Here is a 15,502-nt window from a genome sequence, read left to right on the forward strand (position 1 = left end):
AGAAACAGAAAAAATGAAAATAGTTTATTTGAGTAGGTAGTCAGATTATGGGCTTTTTCCTTTTTGACTTAAATTTTTGTTATTTAGAGTTATAATTTTAGGCCAGGTGCAGGGGCTCACACCTGTAATCCGCACTTTGGGAGGCCGAGGCAGGCAGGTCCCTTGAGGTCAGGAGTTTGAGACTAGCCTGGCCAACATGGTGAAATCCTGTCTCTACCAAAAATACAAAAACCAGCTAGATGTGGTAGCGCACCTGTAATTCTGGCTACTCGGGAGGCTGAGGCTTGAGAATCACTTGAACTGGGGAGGCAGGGGTTGCAATGAGCCAAGATCACACCACTGCATTCCAGCCTGGATGACCAAGTGAGGCTCTGTCTCAAAGAAAAAAAGGCATAATTTTAATGATACTTACTAAGCCATCAACTGACCTTCAAGTGAAGACACTGTGTTCAGTTCTCTTATAGCCTAAAGCCCCTTTCCTCAATCTGCTGCTTGTGATGGCGCTCCCCCACCTTTCATTCTGATTCAGAAGTTTTCAGCTCTATCAGACCTAATTCCCCTACTAATACCGCAAAATGACATTGACAGATAATAACCTCCCTGCCCACATATTTTTAAAAAATCAACATAATTATTAATTTTATTATAAATGAGAAATAGAAAGCAAATCAATTATATTGTATTTTATATAGAAAGTAAATCAATTATATTATATTTATATAGAAATGTTTGGGCATGATTATACTAGGGAAGCCCCATTGAAAGTGTCAAAAACTTACCAAGGTAGGTGGATCACTGTGAATTCAAAAGTGACCAATAGAGATAGAATGAATTAACATCTCAAATACCATGACTGGTCTTGCCATCAGGGGCTCAACTTTGGAAAGTGGTGAACAGCTCTTAGGAACAGTTCAAAACAAATCAAGGTACAGCCTTTCTTCCATTTACATGGTGTCATAAAAAGTTCCCTGTGCATAAAACCGTGTAAAAAATACATTGTGTTTATATGTAAAAAGAGTTAGGCTCTAGGCTAGTAATTGTTAACCATAGCTGCATATTAAAACAGCCCAGGAAGCCTTCAAAGCTCCAGATGCACAGTACTCACCCCAGTTGGTTCAATCACACCTTCTGAGAGGGGACCCAGGCACTAGTGTCTTGCATCACCTGGAGCTGGTTATATGGAACTCTCAGGCCCAAATAAGACCTAAAGAATTAGAATCTGCATTATATAAATATAGTTAGATAGAAATAATAAGTTCTAATATTCAATAATACAGTAGGGAAATTATAATAAATAATAATTTATTATATATTTCAAAATTGCTACAAAAGAAGAATTGTAATATTCCCAGCACAAAGAAAGGATCAATGTTGCAGTTACTGGATGTCCTAATTACCTGACTTGATCATTCCACCTTGTATACATGTATTAAAACACCACACGGCCGGGCGCGGTGGCTCAAGCCTGTAATCCCAGCACTTTGGGAGGCCAAGGTGGGTGGATCACGAGGTCAAGAGATCGAGACCATCCTGGTCAACATGGTGAAACCCCGTCTCTACTAAAAATACAAAAAATTAGCTGGGCACGGTGGCGCGTGCCTGTAATCCCAGCTACCCAGGAGGCTGAGGCAGGAGAATTGCCTGAACCCAGGAGGCAGAGGTTGCGGTGAGCAGAGATGGCACCATTGCACTCCAGCCTGGGTAACAAGAGTGAAATTTGGTCTCCAAAAAAAAAAAACCACCACACATACCTCAAAAATACATACATCTATTATAGATCAATTTTAAAAATGCAAAAAAACCTTCATTACATAAAGCCTTCCCAAATGATTCATATACATATTAAAGTTTAAGAAACACTGGTCTAGGCTCAGATAATCACACAAAAATGCGCTTCATCATCCTGAAAGTCCAGCAGAATATCCAAGGGCTGTTTGAGATTTGGAAAACTCTTCATGGAATGGGTCTTTCTAATACATGAGGACATCTAGCTTTCCTGTCTCCCTACCAATAATTGCTATTTAGATGCCACCCCAATTATTCTGATAATTGAAAACACCCCAGAACTCTCTAGATACTTTCTAAGAGTTGGAATTGTTAACATAGGGAGAATTAACCTAATTTTTTGAAAAGTCAAGTTTACATTCCTTGCCTTTACTACCAAACTACCTACTCTTCCCTTAAGGGTAAAACTGTCACCTCAGGACCCCTAGTTGCAGTCTGTCACCATTTGACACTCTTTTGCCTCACAGAGTCTCTTCAGATAGACACTAATCATTTTTCTATCCTTTACCCACTCAACAAATATTTATTGAAAGCACTCACAAATGTTTATTGTTATTGAGTTAATGTTATTCACTCAACAAATATTTATTTATGAAAACCACTAGATTTAAAAAACTAAGATCCGACTCAATAGTGCCTTATCTAAGAAGGAAAAGATAAGCCCTAAATACTATAATACAGTGAAATAAGAGTCATAATAAAAATATATTTTTAAACTCCCATGAAGGAAAAAAAGGAGAGAGTAACAACATATTCATAATTAGGAACATCTGGTAACACAGAATTAAATTGAGAAGTTTGAGAACTTTCCTTTTCTCAAAAAAAAATGGATTTTAAGTAGATAAATAAGACGCTACAAACTTTTGCATACTAATTTGCAAAGTAGCAAAATTTTTCTGTATAAACAGTGAAACAGTAAAGCCATTCCAATCAAATAAATAATTTTGCAGACTTGCCGGGCGCGGTGGCTCAAGCCTGTATTCCCAGCACTTTGGGAGGCCGAGGCCGGTGGATCACGAGGTCAAGAGATCGAGACCATCCTGGTCAACATGGTGAAACCCCGTCTCTACTACAAATACAAAAAATTAGCTGGGCATGGTGGCGCCTGCCTGTAATCCCAGCTACTCAGGAGGCTGAGGCAGGAGAATTGCCTGAACCCAGGAGGCAGAGGTTGCGGTGAGCCGAGATGGCACCATTGCACTCCAGCCTGGGTAACAAGAGCAGAAACTCCATCTCCAAAAAAAAAAAGAAAAAAGAAAAAATTTGCAGACTTAATTAGAGGAACCCAGATTAATATAACTTGCTTCATTCTAGCTCTAGAGCACTGATAATTTATCTTTAAAGAGAAAAACATGGATATTGGTGATCAAACCAATAGAAAAAACATTTTAAAGGAAGACTGTATTAGTCTATCCTCACGTTGCTGTAAAGAACAACCTGAGACTTGGTAGTTTACAAAGAAGGAGGTTTAATTTATTCACAGTTCCACAGGAGGCATGGCTGAGGATGTCTCGAGATAAAATCATGGCCGAAGGTAAAGGAGAAGCAGGCACAATTTTCACGTGGCAGAGCAGGAGAGAGAGAGAGTGAAGGAGGAGATGCTACATACTTTTAAACAAATAGATCTCATGATAATTTACCATCACGGGAACAGCAAGATGGAAATGTACCCCGGTGATCCAATCACCTCCCACCAGGTCCCTCCCTCAATACTGGGGATTACATTTCAACATGAGATTTGGGTGGGGACACAGAACCAAACCATATCAGACTCTTTCGAGTGTTCTCCTGCTCCTAACGGAGTCACAGCTAAACTACCAAAATTTTTATGCAGAATTCATAAGTAAGAATTCTATAACCTAGTCCTGATAGTTCACATCAAACATTCTGAGTCAAAAACAAATGTGCTGTTTAAAAATTTAGGTATTAAGATAAAAATATTCTCCAGAGGATGTATGGCTTCAAAATTTCAAGTCTCTATATTGCTTATTGTCATTAAGTCAATTTGAGACAGGGTCTTGCTCTGTCGCCCAGGCTGGAGTGCACTGGCACAGTCATAGCTCACCACAGCTTCAATGTCTCAGCAGAAGTAACCTTCCCACGTCAGTCTTCCAAGTAGCTAGAACTACAGGCACATGTCACCATGTCTGGCTAATTTTTTAAGTTTGCGTGGAGATTGCCCACATTAGTCTTGGACTCCTGGCATCAACTGATCCTTCTGCCCTGGCCATTCAAAGTACTAGGATCATAGGCCTAAGCCACTGTGCATGGCCAGCAAATTAATTTTTTTATCAACACAGCACATGTTTCTAGCATAGAAAGAGAAACAGAAAGCCTCAATAGGACAGTTTTCCCCAGACAATGACTAAAAAAATAGTTTGCATAACATAATGGTGGAAACTAGGGATATCTTGGTAATACATGTGCTTAATCAGTTATATTTTGTATGATAGTTTTTTATTTCTACCTTACTTAACTAGTTTTCTTTCGGTCTATTTCTTGATATATATGTATGGATGTATTAAGGCATTTCTTTCAAAACTCCTTTGAGAATATTTGGAGTTAGCCCACCACTGTGTCTCTTCAAGATGAGACCTTCCATTAACTTTCTATCAAGTTCGTTGGTTTTATAGTATTAATTTTTTTTCTTATATCCAAGTAAGTGTTAATAATGTAATGCAGTTACAATTTTTTAATTTTTTTATTTCCATAGGTTTTTAAAGAACAGGTGGTGTTTGTTTACATAAAGTTCTTCAGTGGTGAATTCTGAGATTTTGGTGCACCCATCACAAGAGCCATATACACTGAACCCAATTTGTAGTCTTTTATCCCTCACCCACTTTTCCCCCTTTCCCCCTGAATCCCCAAAGTCCATTTTGTCATTCTTATGCCTTTGCATCCTCATAGCTTAATTCCCACTTAAGAGTGAGAACATACAATGTTTGATTTTCCATTCCTGAGTTATTTCACTTGGAATAATAGTCTCCAATTTCATCCAGGTCACTGCATGTGCTGTTAATTCTGTTAATTCATTCCTTTTTACGGTTGAATAGTATTCCATTGTATATATACGCCACAGTTTCTTTGTCCACTTGTTGATTGATGGGCATTTGGGTAGGTTCCACATTTTTGCAGTTGTGAATTGTGCTGCCATAAATATGTGTGTGAAAGTATATTTTTCATATAATGACTTCTTTTTTTTCTGGGTCAATACCTAGCAGGGGGATTGCTGGATCAAATGGCAATCTACTTTTAGTTCCTTAAGGAATCTCCACACTGTTTTCCATAGTGGTTATATTAGTTTACATCACCACCAGCAGTGTAAAAGTGTTCCCTTTTCATCACATCCATGCCAACATCTACTATTTTTTTATTTTTTGATTATGGCCATTCTTGCAGAAGTAAAGTGGTATCACATTGTGGTTTTGATTTGCATTTCCCTGGTCATTATAAATTTTTTAAACCAGTTTCCATGTGGAATGTTTCATGTATAGCAACCTTATCCATATCTGAGTCTTCATTGAGAAAAGTTGGTCTCACGAGATGTGATTCTTTGAGGAAAACATAAATGCCTAGTCCTGAGAGTGGCAGAAAACATAGCCCCCATGAGGGCAATCAAATCTGGGTTATTATTGGCATAGGGATTAAAAGACAAAGACATGTTTTTGGGCTATAAATTGAAGATTTTTTCATTTATGGAGAAAAACAATTTCTTATCTCCTACCTTCTTCTGGATTCAAAAAACATTTAATATAGCCTTGGCATTTATCTGAAGGGTTTGGTGTAGTTTCAACATAGGAACCTGATTCCTACAGTACTGCAAGAACAAATGAAACTACACCAAAGCCTTCAGATTAACTCAAAATCACATAACTGAGAAGGCTTGTGTTGGGAATAGAGCCTGGGTCTTAAAATTTTCCTTTCTTCCTTCCTTTCTTTCTTTCTTTTTTTTTTTTTTTGAGTCCTGAAAATATATTACTGCTTGATGACTGCCTTGTTTTTGACTTAAAGTTAATTATCTCAGAGGAAACTTCTCCAAAGTGCTTCCACCAGATTCCTAAGTCATATGACCAGCTAGACAGTTTGTCATTCCAGAGACCGTGTCTGTGATAGAGCAAGCACTCAGTATGTCTTTGTCAGGTAAATAAATGAATGACCAATAGTTTAAAAGTAAAAAGAAGCAGAAAAAAAAATCTTGCAGAGTGTGTGTGTGCATATGTACACAAACAAAGACTTAAAAAATTGATTCATAGACAAATAGTTTTCAAAAATTCAGTAACCACCTTCACAAGGCTGGTTGTTATGTAAAGTGCCTCTCCTCTGTGGAAACTGTCCCCAAAATATAGCATCAGTCCAAGGTAAAAACCTACCTGATCATTTGGAAACTTTTGAGGAATCTCCAAAGGGAACAGAAATGTGTCACGTCTACCCTAGACCCTAAAGGGAAATGAGGCCCCTGGGAAGAGGAAGCAATGCACCCATGTGAGAAGCCCTGTGACCTTATACAACCTCCCAGCTGCCCAGGAAGCAAAGCCAACATGTGGATCTCAACCTCAAATGCCATGATGAGAGAGAAAATCTAGAGTGTGGCATCTGAGTCTCATAGCCAGAGACACACCCTATTTTGGGTCACAGCTGTCCATGCTGTTCTTGGATGGGAGGGACAAGGAGAAGGCCAACTGAGACCAAAGTCAGAAGACTTTGGCTCAGGTGGTAGGAATGATTGATCTGTGCTAGAATTTATTTAAAACTAGAACTTCATTTGATGACTCCTTGTACTTATATTTTCCAACACACCATATGGCTTGGGGTAATTCACACTTACCGACCCCGTACTTAACATTGACCTGGAAGTTACTGATTATAGACTAACCAAATCAAGCGTTGGAGAACACCAGTCTTGCCAAAACCCAATAATAGGCCTTTTGCTTTGTTTGCTATGTGCATGCTATTTATTTTGAAATGAATAAAGGAAAATTTTCAGCACCCACCAGTTTATTTCACATGCTTTTTTATGTTCCTGAACACCCAGTTAATTGCATTCCTGAGAAGGTGACATTTCTCAGGCACAGAAAGAATGATATTCATAGCTATTTTCCCAATCACGTTTTCTACCTGGCACCAAGAATGTTCAGTTGATGCTCAAGGGAATGTGTTTCACCTGAGTTCCCCTTAGATTGCATGCGTTTGTTTCATGCTGTTTATGTTGAGCAAAAGTCTGTTGGATATTTAGTTCAGTAACTAGCAAATTCTGTTCTGCTAGTCTAACACTTGACTTTAAGTAATTCACCTGCATGAAAGTAAGGAAACCTGTGTGCCAACAGGGGCTCGAGTATCCATAATTGTATGCTGTTACTTTGCTTTATTAAAAAGGAAAAGGAAAAATGAACACACTGATGCTAACATTTTGCCTTACAAAGCTCTTGCAAAAGTTTTCCATTTTGAATGTGCAATTAAATTGTAGAAAAGAATACTTATAAAACAAATTAATAAATTCACTGTCATGGGAAATGATTCTGAAAACTTTTATTAGACCGATCACTTCTTCAATTCTCTTAAAACCATTGTGTAGATTCAAATGCACTTAGAAGGATGTGCAGATTTTATCCACCCAAGGTCCTAGTGATTTCCTTAAAACAATTGATTATGGCCCAGGATGGCAGGGCCTTAGAACTGAAATTTGGAGAAATAGTAATTGAAAAATGGTTAAACTTTAAGCAAATAATATCAGATAGGCATCATTAGGAATCTTTAAGGCAGTGGTTCTCAACCTTAGCCATGCACTATATAATCACCTGGGGAGCTTTTAAAATCCAAGACAGCTAGGCACTGACCAATAAAATCAGAATCTCCAGGGTCTGGCATGAACATTTTTTAAAAAGCAGGTGTTTGCTGATTGCAAAAAATAAAATAAAATAAAAGCAAGTGATTCCTATGTAACATTTAAAATTGAGAACTCTGCTTTAGAGAAAAAAAACAGTGGAACTCCACCCCCTCAACAATTCTTAGAATGTATAGAATGTTTCACCCAAATGGCCCAAACATCTGTCATTCACTTGTCCCATGATGCAGATTACCTAAGCAGATCATATATCTGTCTTGTGGTTTGGTGTTCCACAACTCATAAGTAGTAACCCTTGTAACAAATTCACCTCAGAGATGACTGAGATAATCAGAGAGGTATGTTTTTCTCAGCTATATTATTTTCCCTAATGTTCATTGTAAATGTATTACATTTCATACATTTCAAGTCTGATCTTTTACCGTATAGTTCCAAAAAATATTTTATATTTACAAACCAAGTTAATTTCAATTAATCCTGTTTGGCATTAGATTTACCCTCTGTTTCATATCATACATAAATTAAATTTTATACAGATTAGAAACTACAAAGCAAAACACAATTATGAAAAGTCCAGAACATTTGGAAATATGTAAGCAATTTCAGGATGAGGAGGTCTTTCCAAGCATGGTTATAAGGCCAGAAGCCATAAGAGTAATATAAACTGATACTACACGACAATGTAAAACTTCTTTATTCAAAAATCATAAATAAAAGCTGAAAAACAAATGAAAAAATCGGGGATGGATATTTGCAGTATATGTAGCCGATCAACAGTTAATATCCTTAATAGTTTAATGTTTTTACAAACTAAAAAGGCAAAGATTAACAACCTAATAGAAAATGTGTAAAGTCTTCAAATAAACTATTCATGAAGAAGTATAAACAACCAAAATAGATGAAGAGATATTCAGTCTCAGGAAGAAAAAAAGAAATTGAAATTGAAATAACGAAGAAACGTTTGCGTACTTATCTGACTGGCCATGATTCGATAATGCCAGTGATTTCAATGGTGTGGGAAACAGACACTTCAATGCACTACTGGAGTCCAATCTTTCAGCTGAGAATACTTTGAAAAGATATACTACAATTTTTAAATACACTTTGACTCAACAATCCTGTCTAGGAGTTTATCCTGAGAAAACAAGACATGTGGGCAAAGATGAACAAATTAGGATATTTACTGGAGCATTCTTTATAATATCAAAAAATATGGAAGCAACCTAATTATTCATCATTAGGAACTTGGCTAGATTAACGTGCTTCATCCTTATTAGAGGAATTGTGAAGGGATGAAGTTAGTCTTTATCTACTGACATGAGATGATGCCCTCAATGTATTGCTAGTTTTTAAAAGCAATTTCAGAACAACATGTGCAATTTCATCTCATTTAATGTAAAAAAAAAGTTTATTTAAATTTAAAAGTCTAGAAAGCTATATACAAATTACTATTCGTTATTATCTTTAGGAGAAGTGGCAGATGGAACAAGTAAGAAATTTTGACTATATATATTTCTAAGTTGCTTAAAAAAATCATACATTAACAATCATCAAACACAAAAATGCTGTTTCCATTTTGGTAAAACAAAACAAATACCTCCCCTCTGTGATACTCTAGCCCATGTGCCTGCATTTGCACACTCCCAAGAATATGTGGGCCCCTTTGAAAGGAAGTACACCCTTCAAACAGCCTATGGGGCCTACAGGCTTAAGGGCCGAGCCTGACAAAGACTGCAACATTTTATAGAATTTTATCAAGCAAATGCTTTTTGAGGTCCTTCTTTGTGCTCTGTCTCTGTGTTCAGCTGTTAATCATATAAAATTTATGATGAGTAATTTTTGCATTATAAAGCAAACCAGTTGTACATAATTGGCTTTAAAAGGAACCCAGCATTCTTATTTTTTCTTTTTCAACCTTCAGTAATTACAAGAACATGAAGTATCTTCCTAGTGAAAAAGAAAATGAATGAATGAATAAATCAAGGAATACAATGCTGACTATAATGAGGCCTTGATTTTTTGATGGGGAAATAATGGATCCATTTTAATCTTCAATTATCCTTTATAAGGACTTTCTTCTGCCACCAAGTAAAAAAAAGATATTAATTTGGCTCAGACAAATCAAAAATATTAGTGAATATCAGAACCATAAAACTGTATTCTCCAAAACACTTTCTTTCCTTGGTCATCATAGTAACACATGTGAAACAATCATATGTTGTTTTGGTAAATTGACAGACATGGTCATTTCCTTCCAAGAGTTTAGTCTCTAAAATGTGATCACAGTCAATAAACTTATAGCCATGCATCAAGAAATCTATTTGACCTCCAAGAGATGACTACAGGGCCAGTTTATCAAGAAGCAGACTGTCTTGCAGGCACACAATCATGCACACACAGACACACACACATATTTTTAAAAGCCAAGAAGTAGGGACACACCTCTTAAGCAATGCTTTGAAAATGAAAACCCTAGATGTTCCATTTTACGAATGTGCACATTGCTAGAGTGAAAAAAGATTCTGCTAAGGATAAAAGGGTATCAGGATTGGCCAGCATGTGTGGGCAGGATTGGGGTGAGATGGAGTCCTAAGGGAAGTTAATTCAATAAATGTCGAGTTTATAAGTATTTCCCATGGTTAAAGGACCCCATTTTTCCAGAAGAAAGACAATCCGCTGCTGTGTTTTGACATTGGCTATCAAATGGCATAGATCATATTTAAGCAAATACCAAAACTGCCTGCCTAAAGTAGTCATGTTCTAATAATACATGTGCACCATTGACCAAAAGATGCACCTTAATTACATTAATAACGATTTTCAATTTTTCAATTTTCACTACTTCTCCTTCAAAGTTTTTCTTGTCTTTCTGCTGTAGTCTAAATGATTGACTAGAGGATGTTTAGTTTACAATGTCCTTCAGTGTCTCTTCTGCTGCATGCCTGACTCCTGGAATATCCATGAATGTTCTCAATAAAATTAATATAATAAGGCTTACTCCACTGTTTTCTAACTCTGACAGTTACAAAAAATCAAACAAAACAAAGTAGATTTTTTTTAAATGTAAAACCACACTGTTTCTGTGTAATTCCAGTACGGCCTCTACATACATTTTATAGAACAGTGTTTTTCAAAGTCATTAATTCACCTCCTTCTCCTGAGTTGAGTATCAAAATGCAGTTTTCAAAAGCCCATATTGCTGAATTTGAAATTCTACATGTAAAGCCAAGTAGTCAGCATTTTAACATCCTAAGCAGACGCTCCTAAGCATGGTCCTTTAGAGTAATCATGCCATTTGCTGCACTAAGCTAAATGGTCTCCCCATAGTCATTCCCCAGGTCCATAACCCTTCCATGATAAACCTGACGATAAACATGGTGCTTTGTATTCCTAGTTGTCTTACTATGGATATTATAGTTCATCAAAGTCTGTACTTAAATTTGGTCCCAGAAATTAAGTCTGACCTTGTAGAGATGGTTATTAATGCAGAGTACATAGGGATTCTTCCTTCCCTTGATCTAACTACTACTTAAATTTTTTTAAATGACATAATTCTGTTAATTCAGAGAATGATTATAATCAATCAAAGTCACAGTTTTTCATTTGAGTTTCCATATTTGTGCTATATGACTTCTAATTTAAGTGCAAAATTTTACACTTATTGCTATTAAATTTAATTGTGTTAATATGCCATCTCATTAAGATAACGTTTAATTTTCAGTTTCTTCATCTATCATATAAAATCATTTATTGATGGCTTTATACTGCACGAAAAAGCCACTGTTCTCTTTCCTTTAGGCCATTCAGTTTGAAGTTTTCATAATTGATTTGGGTGAAGATAAACAGAGTACTTCTAGGGGAATGTGGAAGATATTCAAAGACACAGAAATGGCAGTTTTACCTCGAGAAATAAGATGGACTAGTTTCTCCAGGTGTACATGTTTATTTCCCCTCCATTAGGAGGGCTATTCAGTGAAAAAGTATGAGAAGCACTGAAATAAGATACCTTGTCTATTTGCATGCCCTCTGCAAAGTTGAGAAGCCTCTATATTCATCCAGCCATTGGCGAAAATGCTGAATAAAATAGGGTAAAGGCATACTACTGGAGACTATAACATCGCTAATAGACACTCCTGAAAACAGACAATTCCATATTGCTACATCACGTCAAGATGAATACCAATCACTAGCTGCTTCAATTTAATTTTCAAGCAATCCTTTCATCTACATGCTTAGTAACCTCATAAAAAATAAATCAGATGAGTGTAACAAAAGCTTGTCCTTATTTTACATTTGTTGGTTACTAATGACCAACAATGAATGTTAGTTGGTTACTAACATTCATTTCTGAATGCTCAAAAACTAGAGCATTTTTAACAATCTGTTGTTAAATCTGCAAATATGAATTAAGTTGTCTATAATTTCCAGAATCCTTTCTATTTCTCTCTTAAAAATAAAGATGAAATGTACCCATCTGTGATCTTGTGGCATCTCTCCTATTTGCCATGACTTTTCAAAGACTACCAAACAGTAGCTCTAAGTTTACAGCTGGAAATTCTATTCCACCCTGGTACAAAATTTATCTGGTCTTATTTTAAACACCTTGGAGTTAGCTTGCCAGTGCATATTTTATCTTGTGCTGCAATTTCAACTTTTCATAGTTTATTCTCCATATGCAATTTAAACCCAATCTAGAAACAAGAGAAGAAAAAAGTAGGAGTTGAATGATGCTGTTAATCTCTGATATACCTTCTGTTATCATCTCTAAGAAGTAGATTTATTTCCTTGCTCTTTTTGAAATCGTGGATTGACAAACTACAATTGTATATATACATATTTTCAAGCTAATTAATATATCTATCATTTCAACACTTATCTTTTTCTGTGGCAAGAACATTTAAAATTTATTCTCTTAGCAATTTTGAAATATACATTATTATAGTTACCAATGCTACGCAATATATCTAAAATAATTTGTTCCTCCTGTCTAACTAAAACTTTGTACCCTTATGAGCTCCCTTAGTTTATGGTAATGAGTTCCCTTACCATTTCTTTGTCTGGGAATGCTTTTATTTCTCCCTCATTTCTGCTAAGAAATCCACTGACATTGAGACTACCTTATATGTGATATGTTTCTTATCTAGTGCTGCTCTCAATAAAGAATTTTTTCTTCATCTTTGATTTTTGATACTTTGATTATTACATGTCTTAGTTAACTCTTCTTTGAATTGAAATTGATTGGAAACTCCTGTACTTTCTGTACCTAGATACTGGCATCTTTTCTCCAAATTTGGAGAGTTTTCTGTCACTATTTCTTCAAATATGCTTTTAATGCTTTTTTTCTGTCTTCTTGTTGAACTCCTATTATATGCATGTTAGTTCTATTGATGGTGTTGCATAATTCCTGTAGGCATTCTTTATTTTTTTTATTCCTATGACTGAATAATTTAAAATTTTCTGTCGTTGAGATCAGAGGTTATTTATTTTTCTTGACTGAGTCTGCTGATGAAGTTTTCTATGCAATGTTTTCAGTCCAGTCATTGCATCCCTCATCTCTAGGGTTTTTTTAAAAGGTCCTATTTGTCAAACCTCTCATTTTGTTCATGTATTGTTTTCTAACTTTCTTTTAATTTTCTGTCAATATATTCGTGTAGTTCAGAGTTTCCTTACAAGGATTATTCTGAGTTTTTGTCAGTCATTTTATAGATTTCTCTTTCTTTATGGTCTGTCATCGGAGCTTTACTAGTTTCTTTTGGAGGTGTCATGATTCCCTGATTTTTCGTAATCCTTGTGTCCTGGATAGGTGTCTGTGTATTTGAAGAGACAGCCACCTCTTACAGTCTACAGGTGTTCTTTGGGAGGGATAGACTTTAGTCTACCCTGTGATTCTGGATAGGTCAGCTGGTAATGGCCACACGTAGGTAGAGGTTGCTGTTGGGTTCTCTGGTTGGCTGGGCCACTGCCATTGCTCTGAGGTTGTGTGAGGCTGGTGGCTGGGCTCTGCTGTGAAGTGAAACCACTTGCTGGGCTTTGCTATCAGGTGAAGCTGATGGCCAAGCAATGTGATGGTCCCTGATCAAGCCAGGTCACCAGGTATATCCCCTGGCTGAGTGGTATCACTGTTTGGGTTCCACAGCTGGGCAGGACTGCAGGCTGGGTTTAACAGAGTTGCTGTTTGGGACAAATGGGACCAGAGGGTATACGCCATGGAAATCCACAGTTGAGGCTTGCTGCCCTGCCTGGGTGGTGCCTTGATGTGGGCTCTGGGACCAGATCAAGTCACTGATTGACCTCCCATGTCTGGCAGGTTTAGCACCTGTGTTTTGAAGAATGCAATGTTGTGGGCATCTCCCTGAGTAGGCAGGGCCTTGCAATGGGCTCTGAGGCTGGGCTTTGATGCTGGATGTCTAGAGACTAAAGCCAGGTTGAATTTCCCACCATGCTTCTGGGAGTGATCAATTCATGTGGCCTGTGCTATTGGCTGGCATCTCTGACTGGGCACCACAGCTGGCAGGAACAGAAAGCTACTGCCAAGATCTGCACACTGGTCACTGTGAGCTCTGTCTTTTTTGTTTCTAACTGACCCCAGACAGTCTAACCATGCCATTACTTCCAGTGTCCCCCATAAGGCAAGACTGGTGTGAGCTTCCTTGGATGCACCCTGGAATGCTAGGAAAGCTGGATGTCTGTCTCTGGTTGTTTTCCTATTTTAAAATCATGGGCCCCAGGCCCTCCCACGACTACAGCCACTATTATAAGGACATCAAGGACCTGCAGGACAAGATTCTTGGTGCCATCATTGAGAGCTCCTGGACTGTCCTGCAGATTGACAATGCCTGTCTGGCTGCAGATGACTTCCGAACCAAGTATGAGAGGGAGCATACTCTGCTCATGAGTGTGGAGGGCGACATAATGGCCTGCACAGGGTGCTGGTTGAGCTGACCCTGGCCAGGACCAACCTGGAGATGCAGACTGAAGGCCTGAAGGAAGAGCTGGACTACCTGAAGACATCAAGACCCTGAGGGGACAAGTGGGAGGCCAGGTCAGTGTGGAAGTGGATTCGGTTCTGGGCACCCATGCTGCCAAGATTGTGAATGACATGCGGAGCCAATATGAGGTCATGGCCGAGCAGAACTGGAAGGATGGTGAAGCCTGGCTCACCAGCCAGACTGAGAAACTGAACTGGAGATTGCTGACCACACAGAGCAGCTCCAGATGAACAGGTCCAAGGTCCCTGACCTGCGGCGCACACTCCAGGGTCTTGAGATTGAGCTGCAGTACCAGCTTAGCATGAAAGCCACTTGGAAGGCCACTGACGCACTTTGGAGTTTGGCTGGCGCAGATCCTTGCGCTGATCAGCAGTACTGAAGCTCAGCTGGGCAATGTGTGAGCTGACAGTGGCAGAATCCAGAATACCAATGGCTCATGGACATCAAGTCGCAACTGGAGCAGATCACCACCTACCTCAGCCTGCTCCAGGATCAGGAAGATCACTACAACAGCCTGTCCACCTCCAAGATCCTCTAAGGTAGCAGGCTCCTGGGCTTCTGCTCTCCGTTAGAGGGTGTCTCCTGGGTAGGAGAATGGGAAGGAAGGGATACTTACCCCTAGCACTTCCCCTGAACTGCCAATAAAATTTTATGGCCCAAGGAAAAAATAAAATAAAATCATGGACCCAGGGGAACTCTGTCTGTGTGGCCCTGTACCAACTTGGGGGTGGGGGGAGAAATGTAGTCAAAATAAGACCATGTCTCTTACCCTTTAATGTGGTTTTTATCTCATTCTGTGGTCCACACTGGAGTCAGGCTCATTCCCAATTTAGGGACTTTTTCACAAAAGTTCTTGTTTGTGAATAGTTGTTAGTTGGACTTTGGT

General features: G+C 38.1%; 1 pseudogene; it reads left to right on the forward strand.

The window, feature by feature from the left end:
* The first annotated feature begins 14,227 nt into the window (after positions 1-14,227).
* Positions 14,228-15,154, forward strand: LOC118152224 (keratin, type I cytoskeletal 19 pseudogene; annotated as a pseudogene).
* Positions 15,155-15,502: the final 348 nt, after the last annotated feature.

Source organism: Callithrix jacchus, chromosome 3 (assembly GCF_049354715.1).
Source record: "Callithrix jacchus isolate 240 chromosome 3, calJac240_pri, whole genome shotgun sequence".
Lineage (NCBI taxonomy): Eukaryota > Metazoa > Chordata > Mammalia > Primates > Cebidae > Callithrix > Callithrix jacchus.